The following is a 14509-nucleotide window of genomic DNA, read 5'->3' as shown; positions in this document are numbered from 1 at the left end:
CATATCTCTAGTATGTGTTGTAAAAGTAACAACAGTACTTTCGATCAATTTCATCCCGTATTACTATAAAGATGTTTGTAATGAACGTCATATAAATGCAATTAAACGATCTTATTTATATTTAATTTTTTAGTTTTCTACACTGAAAAAAATAATGTCGTGAAGTCAAAGATTTCATGGCCTTAGAATAAGAATGCAAATTTTGCTTAACATGCAAGACGCATTTCTCTAAAATAAAGTTTTTTCCTTGTCCAAAAGTCAATAAACTTTTGAATGAAGTTGTAATGTCCTTATAATTAAGTGATTTTACTTAAAAATGTATATCATAACATGAAAGATAAAATTGTTGAGGTAAGGTCAACGTGACTTTAATAATTAAGAAAAATTCTTTAAAATTAATAAAATTGTCTTTAAATTTGTTTCCTTTTTGAATCTTGCCTACAAAGCAAAAAATCGTTAAAAAATAAGACATGTTTTTCAACACTATATTTTAAAGACGCTTTTTACTTGAAACATAGCATAATTTCTACTGGAAGTCGAGTCTTAATATGGAAAAAAAAATAACTCGTTAACACGTTTTTAAAGGATTTTGATAACAACTGACGAAAAAAAACTAAAAAAATGAAAAATTAACATTTGCTTCCTAGAAGCAAGTACATAACCCCCAAATTTAAAAGAGAATTACGTCTTTAAAGTATCCTTACTTGTAATCTCCGCTTCTTTGGCTCGGAATTAATACCCAAACTGTTAAAGTAAAGACAAAATCTTTGGAACCGGGCATGCCTTTTTTCATTCACATTTGCTTTACTATTGTACTATATCCTAGCATTGTCTTATTTCTGATATTAGTTCTCGAAAATTTAATTAAAATTATGGATGGTTTCAATTTTCGTTGAAAAATTTGCGCATATACATTTATTATACAATAAAGGGGGAAAAAAGCGAAATTAGGTAACACTAGATCTGAGTAAGAATATTCGTAGGTATACCACGGACTGATGTCGATGGAGGTTGTTGCAAACATAAACATACACACACACATTACAAATATAACAAAACCTCTTCTCTACGTCTGTTGCAAAACAAAAAAAAAAAACTTTCGGAGAGTAGTTACTTCTACTCTGTGTATAGACTTTCAATTCCAATCAGCGTTGCCGTTTTGGTCCGATCGGACCAAAATTGGTCCAAAAGATTTCTAATTTCTAAATTTGGTCCGATGGTCGGACCAAACAGAATTTGGTCCATTTTGGCCCATTTTCATAAATTTGGTTTCTATCACATATTAAATAGTAGATGGTGCACCGCAAAGAATATTGTCGGGAGGCCAAATATTTCACATGCTTAAAATACGAATACGAATTTTGCTTAGAATAGAAGACGTATTTCTCTGAAATACAGTTTTTCCCTTGTCTAAAAGTTTCTAAACTTTTCAATGAAGTCTTTTTGTCCTTATAGCTAAGTGATTCGGCATAAAAATGTGTATCCTAACATGAATGAAAATTTCGTTTTAATGAAGTCAAAATGGATTTAATATTTCTGAAAAAATCTTCAAAATTAAAAAAATGTTTCAAAACATTGTTTTAAAGTCATTATACCCTAAACCACATAGTGGTTAGGGTATAATAGGTTTGTCCGAAGTTTGATCTGCCAAAAAATGTGCCTACCAGAAATATTGATTTTAGACCCCATAAAATATATACCGATCGACTCAGAATCACATCCTGAGTCGATCTAGCGCTTGGTGTCCGTCCGTCTGTCCATGTATTTGTTGTTCACAGGATTCCTGTCGCAATTATTAACCGATTTTGATGAAATTTGGTGCAGGGAGTTTTTTGGGCACAAGGACGAACGCTATTGAATTTGGAAGAAATCGGATCAAATTTAGATATAGCTCCCATATATATGTATCGCCCGATTTCGACAAATGGGGTTACGCTGTGCCCACATAAAATAAAACTCAATTGAACAAATAATACAATGTTTGTACTATAATTTTTTCGAAGAGGAGCGGAGCGATTTATTTTTTCTCGGAGCGGAGCGGTGTTTTTTTCTCCGGAGCGGGAGCGGAGCGGAGCGAAAAAAATGGACCGCTCCGGATCCCTGGTACAGGGTATAATAAGTTTGTGCATTTGTATGTAACGCCAAGAAAGAGTAATCATAGACCAACCTTTTAGTATACGGATCGGCTTAGAATTAAATTCTGAGTCGTAATCGTCATTTTTTGACGATTACTTTTCTTTAATAATCCATTTAAAAGAATAAAAACTTTATAGAAAGTTACTTTGGGATATTCCCCATCAAGTTATATTAAAATTTGGATCAAAGACTTAATTTTATACTTTTTTACTGATTTATTTTTTATTTTAGTGGCTAAACTCGAACTTATTTCTCACCTTTAGAGGGAACTAAATGAATGGCAATGAACTATTAAATAACATCCACAGTAGCGGAGAGACATTCGGAACAAAACTTCAGAATTATCCCTAGAATCCCATCCGGACCACTACTGGTGGATGCCTTAACTCCACGCAAAAATTACACACATGCCGGCTATCAAATGATGGATTTGCCATCCGAGCAAGCGGTCGAATAAAATAGTATGAGCCATCACTATCATAAGTACTGTTCCTATAAACAGACTCAAAATAGCCCACGAAACAGTCCGCAATGAACTGGTCCCCATAGAAGTCACCACCATCATTCCGGATCTTCGATGGCTTAGTCGAAGACTTACGTTTCATCCTATCAAAATCGTAAAATGATCGCGGCTTACAACGAAGTTATCTATTCCTATCATTCCAGAGTCTCGTCAACTCAGGAGAATATCACGGCTGATTCCTAGAGAAATCAAACTTCCGTCTATTAACAGTCCGAGACACAAAGCTGTTTAAAATACAGTGGAAATTATCAACAGCCACATCGAGATCGGATAACCGATCACATCTACTCCCAATTAAAATCTGCCAAAACCACGATCTTGTCCGAATCACTCATTTCCACAAAATGACGGTCATGAGTATTTGACAAACAGCCTAAATATCAGAACATAAACCTTTACAGCAAGGAATTCAATACGATAAACACTATCAAGAACAATCTATGTCAAGAACAATCAGTACCCTTCCCATGCGATCCTTCCTGAACACCAAGTAACGACTATAAAGAATCTCAGAATCATATACCGATGGCCTGAGCGAAGTCTCAGTTATAACCAAAACCGCAAATTCAAAGTTAAAACTATCAATATACAGCCTCGATAATTCTCGATAATAATGTATTCAGCCCTCTGACATTCTGACAAACAATAGAAAAAGAGTCACTCATTTTTTTTTTTTGGAGATGGATGAGACTTCCTAGGTAATCTAGCCCACAGAATTGAGACTTCAACGTAATAGTCCTGAAGTCCGATATACAATCGGCCCTAGACCTAATATAACAATCAATATCCTCAGCCGTGGTGTCAGGGGAAAATCGGGAAACAAAAACTACCATATTTGGGGCAGCCATATTCAGTTTCCTCGTGCTTTTCCCCTTCGGTTGTGTCTGAGGGCAATCCGATAAAGATGGCGTCGCGAAGCTTATGAGCGACAAATCGATACTGGAGCCTGCGAGGACTGTTCAGCTACAATATTTGAAACAGGATGACAACCAATGGAAGAGAATAAAAAGGTTGTTTTTTGTAGAACGGTTCCAAAACAAAAAAACATATCAAAAAACGGTTCCAAAACGAAAAAACATATCAAAAACACATATCAAAAAAACGGTTCCAAAACAAAAAAACGGTTCCACTGTGTCAAGTAAATAGTCTCTCCACAGGACTTATCCGAGAATTTCGAATACAAATTGCGGTGAACATATCCCGGAAAGTGGGCCATGGAAAATGCCCAGCTCTATTGGTGGTAGATGGAATCCTGGGCTGGAATTGTGATTGGACGTGGTGACATTCGGATTTAGGTTCTGTGACAATTCTGTCAATTTGGAAATACATCTACAATATGTAGAGTATGTTTTATCAAGGTTTAGAATAAGTGAAATGAGAAAAATTTACCCAAGCAGAATTTGTTTAGTTGTTAAGAAGGGTATTAAGCTCGAGTTAGCTGCTAAAATCGCAATGTTTGCACGATATTAAAATTTGCATGAAAGAGCTACAATTTTATACTTTTTTACTGATTTATTTTTGACTTTAGCATCTAAACTCGAACTTAGAACTCACCTTTAAGGTAAGTACTATGTTTGCTTTTCGCTTTTTTATTAAAACAGTTCAATATAAATCAGATAAATTAATTCAATTGATTCGCAGTTTCTTGTTTCTCTAGATTTCAGTAAGATTTTAAAAGAATAAGTTTGTTTTCATTTATAATTGCGATTCTTATAAAAAAGTAATCGCGAAAATAAAGATAATTCCCAACTGTTTTCTTCATAAGGAGTTAGCATAAAGGGTTGGGAGCCACCGTGGTGCAATGGTTAGCATGCCCGCCTTGCATACACAGGGTCGTGGGTTCAAACCCTGTTTCGACCAAAACACCAAAAAAGTTTTTCAGCGGTGGATTATCCCCTCTCAGTAATGCTGGTGACATTTCTGAGTGTTTCAAAGCTTCTCTAAGTGGTTTCACTGCAATGTGTAACGCCGTTCGGACTCGGCTATAAAAAGGAGGTCCCTTATCATTGAGCTTAACATGGAATCGGGCAGCACTCAATGATAAGAGAGAAGTTCACCACTGTGGTAACACAATGGACTGAATAGTCTAAGTGAGCCTGAAATATCGGGCTGCCACCACACCTAACCTAACCTAACCTAGCATAAAGGGCCCAAAATTGAGTTATCTATCCCAGCCAGATCTATACTGAAGATTGTGGAAAGGTTCATTCGCCCGAACCGAAACATGTACAGTATAGGCGTGTATAGATTTGTATCTGGCGTTTTCTTTCCAATGACTCATTAATAAAAAGTTCCTTAATCTAAAATTGTCCATTAAGCTCGAATAATAATTGTAAAATTAAAAATTAATAATCAATTTAAACCAGGGATCCGGAGCGGAGCGGAGCAAGCCCTTTTTTAGCCGGAGCAGGAGCGGAGCGGGAGCGGCATTTCTAAAATCCGGAGCGGAGCGGTTTCCAAATGAAAAACCGCTCCGCTCCGAATAAAATATTACTTGAATGAAATGTGTAACTTTGAAATTACACTGTGTAGGTAATTTCAAATATAGCTAGTACTTAGCGTAGTGTGAGTAAACGTTTAAAATGTACGATATGTATGTTTGTACGTACGGACATTGGGGAAAACACAACGTGTTTTTTTAGTAATTGTTTTTAAAAACGGCAAATGTCAAAATATATCTCTAGTATGTGTTGTAAAAGTAACAACAGTACTTTCGATCAATTTCATCCCGTATTACTACAAAGATGGTTGTAATGAACGTCAAATAAATGCAATTAAACGATCTTATTTATATTTAATTTTTTAGTTTTCTACACTGAAAAAAATATTGTCGTGAAGTCAAAGATTCCATGTCCTTAGAATAAGAATGCAAATTTTGCTTAACATGGAAGACGCATTTTTCTAAAATAAAGTTTTTTTTCTTGTCCAAAAGGCAATAAACTTTTGAATGAAGTTGTACTGTCCTTATAATTAAGTGATTTTACTTAAAAATGTGTATCATAACATGAAAGATAAAATTGTTGAGGTAAGGTCAACGTGGCTTTAATAATTAAGAAAAATTCTTTAAAATTAATAAAATTGTCTTTAAATTTGTTTCCTTTTTGAATCTTGCCTACAAAGCAAAAAATCGTTAAAAAATAAGACATTTTTTTCCACACTTTATTTTAAAGACGCTTTTTACTTGAAACATAGCATAATTTCTACTGGAAGTCGAGTCTTAATATGGAAAAAAATAACTCGTTAACTCGTTTTTAAAGGATTTTGATAACAACTGACGAAAAAAATCTAAAAAAATGAAAAATTAACATTTGCTTCCTAGAAGCAAGTACATAACCCCCAAATTTAAAAGAGAATTACGTCTTTAAAGTATCCTTACTTGTATTCTCCGCTTCTTTGGCTCGGAATTAATACTCAAACTGTTAAAGTAAAGACAAAATCTTTGGAACCGGGCATGCTTTTTTTCAGTGTAAGGACATTCATATTTGCTTTACTATTGTACTATATCCTAGCATTGTCTTATTTCTGATATTAGTTCTCGAAAATTTAATTAAAATTATGGATAGTTTCAATTTTGGTTGAAAAATGTGCGCATATACATTTATTATACAATAAAGGGGAAAAAAGCGAAATTAGGTAACACTAGATCTGAGTAAGAATATTCGTAGGTATACCACGGACTGATGTCGATGGAGGTTGTTGCAAACATAAACATACACACACACATTACAAATATAACAAAACCTCTTCTCTACGTCTGTTGCAAAACAAAAAAAAACTTTCGGAGAGTAGTTACTTCTACTCTGTGTATAGACTTTCAATTCCAATCACACCCTCAAAAAAAAATCGTTTCTTTAACATATGTTCCAAACATATTTTGCAGGAAGCACATATATTATTGGACACTGCCGAAACATTAATATGTTTGTTTTATGTGAACATATATGTTTAGAAGCATTTAGTGCCCAAAAATATTATATGCTTGGAAGAATTTTTCCCAAAGACGATTGTGCTCATTGCCTAACATACTCGTCATTTTCACTTCCACGAAATATTTTAGTTCTTGGCACCTTTTTCTGTAATACAAATAATGTTGAAGAAATTATTCACTTATATAAATTTTTTAAATTTTACCTTTCGCCAGCACGGAGAATCGAACCGAGGACCATACAATCTGTAAGCCAACACACTATCCACTGGAGTACGTAGCTGTTATAGTCACCAGTAGATATTATCGTTATAAGTTATATTTATATAGCATAGTTTGCAGCGCCCACGAGCCCATTCAAACATAACATTATTTAACAGCAACATACATTTGTTTGCCACGTGGAGCAGTGGTTAGCATGTCTGCCATGCATGCATAGGGTCGTGGGTTCAATCCCTGCTCCGACCGAACACTTTTTTTTTAATTTACACATTTATATATATACTATATTAAAATTTTTGGTACAAAACTTTAAAATTTGGAAGGAATTCAAAAGCTCTAACAAAAGAAGAACGTGGAGTCGAGTATAAATATACATAAATAATTTTATAATATAAACATAAATTTAGTTAGGCGTGAACAGTTTTTTTACTAGCATTTAACACCATCGCTCTAAAATGCCTTTTATTTTTCTTTAATAATTCATTTTAAAGAAAATAAACTTTTTAAATTGTTTTAGCTGCAAAACTCGAACCGCTTTTATATTTGAAGTTGTCCGTCAACTCCTCGTGGACTACTTATTAATAAAGAGGAACTAAACTTTGTTTTTGTACATTTTACTGTGTAATTTTTCACTATTTATCCTTATTTCATTTTACTGTCCCAACTCTAAAAAGAGTATAGTGCCCTTTCGTTATTTTTATGAAGACCCCTGTTTTCTTTTAACGAACCAAGAAAAAAATTGTGCCCATAATGCCAAACTCATAAACAAAACACATGTCCACACATGCATAAAATTCTGCTCTCAAGGCGAAAACATATGCTGTTTGTTTTTCAAATGTCTATTCTCTTGGTTCCGAATGTCTATTCTCTTTATTCAAATTAAATAATATTTAGACTTAAGCATATCAAATTTTTGGCCTTATCATAAAACAGTTTTCCGAAACAACATACAAGCGGTTTCACAAAAATTGTTCTCTTTTGATTCTTTCGCTGTGTTATGTTTCGTCAACTCTCCCGGTTTCCATCTCTATTTCTTTCTCTATACTCTCTCTGTCGCTTTGAATAAAATATCACAACATATGTATGTTTAGTAGAAATTTGTAAATTTATATATGTTTGCATTCACACATATGATTTTTATGAAACATTCATGCCCCAAACATAATATATATTAAAACATATTAACATAGATGTCCCAAACATTTAGTCTTAGTTTAGGAACATTACATGTTTGCACTTAAATATATTGTGTTTTAAAATTGTGCCCGAAACACATTTTGTTTATATCGGAACATATGAAAAACATATTTTTCTAACAGTGCAGCGTTGCCGTTTTGGTCCGATCGGACCAAAATTGGTCCAAAAGATTTCTAATTTTTAAATTTGGTCCGATGGTCAGACCAAACAGAATTTGGTCCATTTTGGTCCATTTTCATAAATTTGGTTTCTATCACATATTAAATAGAAGATGGTGCACCGCAAAGAATATTGTCGGGAGGCCAAATACTTCACATGCTTCATATACGAATTTTGCTTAGAATAGAAGACGTATTTCTCTGAAAAAAAAAAGTTTTTCCTTGTCTAAAAGTCTCTAAACTTTTCAATGAAGTCTGTTTATCCTTATAGCTAAATGATTCGACATAAAAATGTGTATCCTAACATGAATGCAAATTACGTTTTAATGAAGTCAAAATGGATTTAATATTTCTGAAAAAATCTTCAAAATTAATAAAATGTTTCAACACATTGTTTTAAAGTCATTATACCCTAAACCACATAGTGGTTAGGGTATAATAAATTTGATCTGCCAAAAAATGTGCCTACAAGAAATATTGATTTTAGACCCCATAAAATATATACCGATCGACTAAGAATCACCTCCGGAGTCGATCTAGCGCTTGGTGTCCGTCTGTCCATGTATTTGTTGTTCACAGGATTTCGGTCGCAATTATTAACCGATATTGATGAAACTTGGTACAGGGAGATTTTTTGGGCTCAAGGACGAACGTTATTGAATTTGGAAGAAATCGGATCAAATTTAGATATAGCTCCCATATATATGTATTGCCCGATTTCGACAAATGGGGTCACGTTGCACTTTTTTACTAACCGATCGTCGTCAAATTTAGCACAAAATAATCTTCTGTATCACCTTTTAAGTCTGAAAATTTCATTGAAATCGGTTAAGATTTAGATATAGGTCCCATATATATGTATCGCCCGATTTTGCCAAATTAGGTCATAAAACCCTTATTTATCAACCGATCTTACTCAAAGTTGGCGAAATGTAATCTTCTATAGCACTAACTATATGTGAAAAAATTATCGAAATCGGTTCAGATTTAGCTTAGCTCCCATATATGTACCGCCCGATTTTTCTAAATAAAATAAAACTCAATTGAACAAATAATACAATGTTTGTACTATAATTTTCTCGAAGAGGAGCGTGGAGCGGAGCGGAGCGGTTTTTTTTTCTCCGGAGCGGGAGCGGAGCGGAGCGAAAAAAATGGACCGCTCCGGATCCCTGATTTAAACACAATTCGGCAACGGTGTGTACTAGAGGTCTGTATCGAATAACTTTTCACTACATGTATGCAATTCGCTGTCGAATATAGTACATACTAGAGGTCTGCACAATTCCATTTGTAAATGCAGAGTACCCGTGTAAGTGCTCAATGAGTACATCTATTTGAGAGAGTCGCAAAACAATTGGTACACATTTTAATGAACACCAAAAGCCACGAGTTAATTCTTGTTGCTACTCTGATGTCTTCACTACCAACAAACACATATTCCTCTTTCTCTCTTATTGAAGTGTACTCAGAGTGATCACGTCGAGTATGTTGCGAGAACAAAACTTCATAGAGTACTCCATGTACCACGTGTAGTTTCAGAAATACAAGAAAAGAGTTACTCTCCATAATATATGTTTTCGGATTAATATAAAGAACGGCAAACGTTAAGGTAAGTGTGTGACATACATAAATATATGAAATATGTGACATACATACATAATATCTATGATTAATAATAATGGAAAGTTTTGCTTCGCACATAACTGAGCAATACTTGTGGTACCACGTGAAGTGAAGAGAATCCATGTTGTACTTTTTCTCAAGTACATGCTTTTTAATTGTTCCTTTTTTTCGGAACACATATTGTTTCGGATAAGTACTTGGTGGTATTTGACAAGCAAGTGTTCTCTTCACTTCACTACTTGCGCTCTGAGAGAAAGACAGTGTATGTACTATATTCGACAGCGAATTGCATACATGTAGTGAAAAGTTATTCGATGCAGGCCTCTAGTACATACACTGTCTTTCTCACAGAGCGCAAGTAGTGAAGTGAAGAGAACACTTGCTTGTCAAATACCACCAAGTACTTATCCGAAAAAATATGTGTTCCGAAAAAAAGGAACAATAAAAAAGCATGTACTTGAGAAAAAGTACAACATGGATTCTCTTCACTTCACGTGGTACCACAAGTATTTCTCAGTTATGTGCGAAGCAAAACTTTCCATTTCTATTAATCATAGATATTATGTATGTATGTCACATATTTCATATATTTATGTATGTCACACACTTACCTTAACGTTTGCCGTTCTTTATATTAATCCGAAAACATATATTATGGAGAGTAACTGTTTTCTTGTATTTCTGAAACTGCACGTGGTACATGGAGTACTCTATGAAGTTTTGTTCTCGCAACATACTCGACGTGATCACTCTGAGTCAGTGTTGCCAGGTTGGGGGTTTTCCCCCCAAATTTAGGGGTTTTTACACGTTTAGGGGGATTTTTAGGGGTAACATTTATTTGGGGGGATTTTTGGGTTTAAAAAAATATCCTAGATCTTATAAAGTGGAGCAATTCTCAATAAAATTTGGAACAATTCTGACATGAATTTTGAGAAAAAAAATAAGGGAAGTCAACCCATATTTCTAAATACAAGGAAGTATGCAATGACATTCTTGTTTAAACGCATCTGTTGCAGGGGCATTTTTAATATTTGATACTATTAAAAACAAGGTTAGGTTAGGTTAGGTGGCAGCCCGATGTATCAGGCTCACATAGACTCACTTAGGGACCTCCTTTCTATAGCCGAGTCCGAACGGCGTTTCACATTGCAGTGCAACCACTTAGAGAAGCTTTGAAACCCTCAGAAATGTCACCAGCATTACTGAGGTGGGATAATCCACCGCTGAACAACTTTTTGGTGTTCGGTCGAAGGAGGAATCGAACCCGAATTTGTGACAAGTGGTGTAATGATTTTATCTAATGATTTTTATTTTCTTCGAAAGAAAATTTTTAGCCTCAGAAAAAAATCTTCTTTCAGTTTATATATTTGTGTTAAATTTAATTTTTAAAGGGTATCACTACAGAAATTTTTAACGAAATTTTGGGTCTCTTTTTGTACTATTTACATACTTAAAATTTTTGGGGGTTTTTGAAGAAAGTCTAGACCAATTTAGGGTTTTTTTCTTAAGATTTGGGGGGGGGGGGGGTAAATCAAAAAATACCTGGCAACACTGCTCTGAGTACACTTCAATAAGAGAAAAAGAGAAATATGTGTTTGTTGGTAGTGAATAGAGGTCTGCATCGAATAAGTTCTCACTACATGTATGCAATTCGCTGTCGAATATAGTACATACACTGTCTTTCTCTCAGAGCGCAAGTAGTGAAGTGAAGAGAACACTTGCTTGTCAAATACCACCAAGTACTTATCCGAAACAATATGTGTTCCGAAAAAAAGGAACAATAAGAATGTAAGTACTTGAGAAAAAGTACAACATGGATTCTCTTCACTTCACGTGATACTACAAGAATTTCTCAGTTATGTGCGAAGCAAAACTTTCCATTATTATTAATCATAGATATGTATATATGTCACATATTTCATACATTTATGTATGTCACACACTTACCTTAACGTTTGCCGTTCTTTATATCAATCCGAAAACATATATTATCGAGAGTAACTGTTTTCTTGTATTTCTGAAACTGCACGTGGTACATGGAGTACTCTATGAAGTTTTGTTCTCGCAACATACTCGACGTGATCACTCTGAGTACACTTCAATAACAGAGAAAGAGGAATATGTGTTTGTTGGTAGTGAATACATCAGAGTAGCAACAAGAAGTTACTCGTGGCTTTTGGTGTTCATTAAAATGTGTACCAATTGTTTTGCGACTCTCTCAAATAGATGTACTCATTTAGCAAGTACACGTGTACTCTGCATTTACAAATGGAATTGTGCAGACCTCTAGTAGTGAAGACATCAGAGTAGCAACAAGAAGTTACTCGTGGCTTTTGGTGTTCATTAAAATGTGTACCAATTATTTTGCGACTCTCTCAAATAGATGTACTCATGTAGCAAGTACACGTGGACTCTTCATTTACAAATGGAATTGTGCAGACCTCTAGTGTGTACCAAAAACGAAAGAGTTATTATTTCGCGTCAATTCGTCGAAATGGCCAAGGATCTCATTGAGGATTTGCTGGCTAAATTTTTAAACTAATAATACGCGGACACAGATTCAGTTCAGTGTGGCCTTGAGTTATAGAGAGTGATAATTTAGCTCAAATTAAATTCTTTGTTGTGATGGATTCACGAGGGGAAGTTTTATCAAGCGGTGAGACTAAACAAAGCTAAAAAGCTACAACGACGACATATGGAAATGGTCGCTCAATTGGTGTATTTAGTGCAGATGGATTTGGATACAGCAAACAAGGGAGGTATAGTGACATTAGTGGAATCAATTGAAATGGATAAACCGATTGCACCAAAACCACAATAGTCTGTTTCATGCAATGCTTTGAAATTGGTTGACAAAACAAAATATGTTGACAGACTCGTAGAACTCAACAGTGAAGTTGAACAGATTACAAATATGAACTGGTAGCGACTGCCGCCGTCAAGGCTAAAATAATTTTGGATGTTCCAATGGACAGTATTCTTTTGCAAATGGAAGGCAACTCCAAACAGAATATGGGCAGCATATAAGCTGAAGAGTTAAAAAATAGAATCGTTAGTGAGGCATTTATATAGAAAAACAAGTAAGTAAAGTCTAAAGTCGGGCGGGGCCGACTATATTATACCCTGCACCACTTTGTAAACCCACATTTTCGATACTATAGATATGTATTAGAAATAAAGGAAAATTTGAGTCACTTTTACAAGTTTTCGACTTAGCAGTGACGATTTTATAAGGAAAATGTGGGTATTTTGGTAATTTTTGCTTAAATCGTACTTAGTATTTTAATTCTACTCCCTGTGCAAAATTTCACGTAAATCGGACCACAACCATTATTAACACCAGGCACAGATACGAATTAGGCCCGATGTAACAGCCTCACTTAGACTATTCAGTCCATTGTGATACCACATTGGTGAACTTCTCTCTTATCACTGAGTACTGCCCGATTCTATACTAAGCTCAATGACAAGGGACCTCCTTTTTATAGCCGAGTCCGAACGGCTTTCCACATTACAGTGAAACCACTTAGAGAAGCTTTGTAACCCTCAGAAATGTCACCAGCATTACTGAGGTAGGATAATCCACCGCTGAAAAACTTTTGATATTCGGTCGAAGCAGGAATCGAACCCACGACCTTGTGTATGCAAGGCGGGCATACTAACCATTGCACCACGGTGGGAGCAGATAAGATCAGCGAGAGATCTGATACCGACATCATAATGATGTGTTTTACGGGCAACAGATTGTCGTCTCATGTGACGTTGGATTAGGTAATATACCTTATTAAACCATTCATTTAACATGTGATTCAATGTAAAAAATGCTGTCGATATGGCCATGCATAATAAACTGCTCTGCCCCGCTGTGGATCCCCACACGAGGGAGTATGTGAGCAGATACCAGTATGCGTAAAGGCGTTCAGGCGATACTGCGTTAAAAATTGCTCGCTATACCCAAAAATAGACCAGAAGAGAGACTCAACCGCAAATTTTCCGAAATATTCGAATGTGAAGCATTCCGAAATGCACCCATTGGCAAAAGGCTTGATATATTCTCTGAAATGTTTCATAACACTTTTAAGACCAAGAAAAAAGTAAGGGACTACCCCGACAATCCATGGTGGAACGCTAAATGTAACAAGGTCAAAGCTGGTCTCAAACGTGCCATGTCCCAATTCAAGCAAACCCCCGAATCTATCAAGGCTAGCTAAATGTAAAAAAGAATACTTTTACACAATAAAACACGAGAAACGACTAGGTTGGAAGGCGATATGTAAAACCATCAACTGTGACACCACACCATCTGAATTATGGAACACCATTAAAAAATTTAGAGGGATACATTCTACAACCGAGAGCCGGATTCCGAAAACTTGTAGGGATGAATATTGCGACATAAGGACTGGCCCCATCGGTCCAATTAATGAACTCCCCGTATTAGAAGTCGAGGACGCAGTACCATTCTCTTTTGATGAACTAGAAGCTGCCATAAAAATGTCCAAGGACACTTCTCCTGACATAGATGGTATTAGACACGGTCACATTAAAAGATTTGATAAAACTGCCAAACAAACCATTTTGAACCTGTTCAATCACGTTCTACAATATGGCGAAATTCCTCATATCTGGATGAAATACAAAATCAAACCTATTCATAAAAGGGGGAAACCACCTGAAGAACCTAATTCGTGGCGATCAATAGCCTTGATATCATGTCTACTTAAA

Source organism: Haematobia irritans, chromosome 4, assembly GCF_050003625.1.
Source record: "Haematobia irritans isolate KBUSLIRL chromosome 4, ASM5000362v1, whole genome shotgun sequence".
In the NCBI taxonomy this organism is placed as follows: Eukaryota; Metazoa; Arthropoda; class Insecta; order Diptera; family Muscidae; genus Haematobia; species Haematobia irritans.
This window is presented reverse-complemented; position numbering follows the sequence as displayed.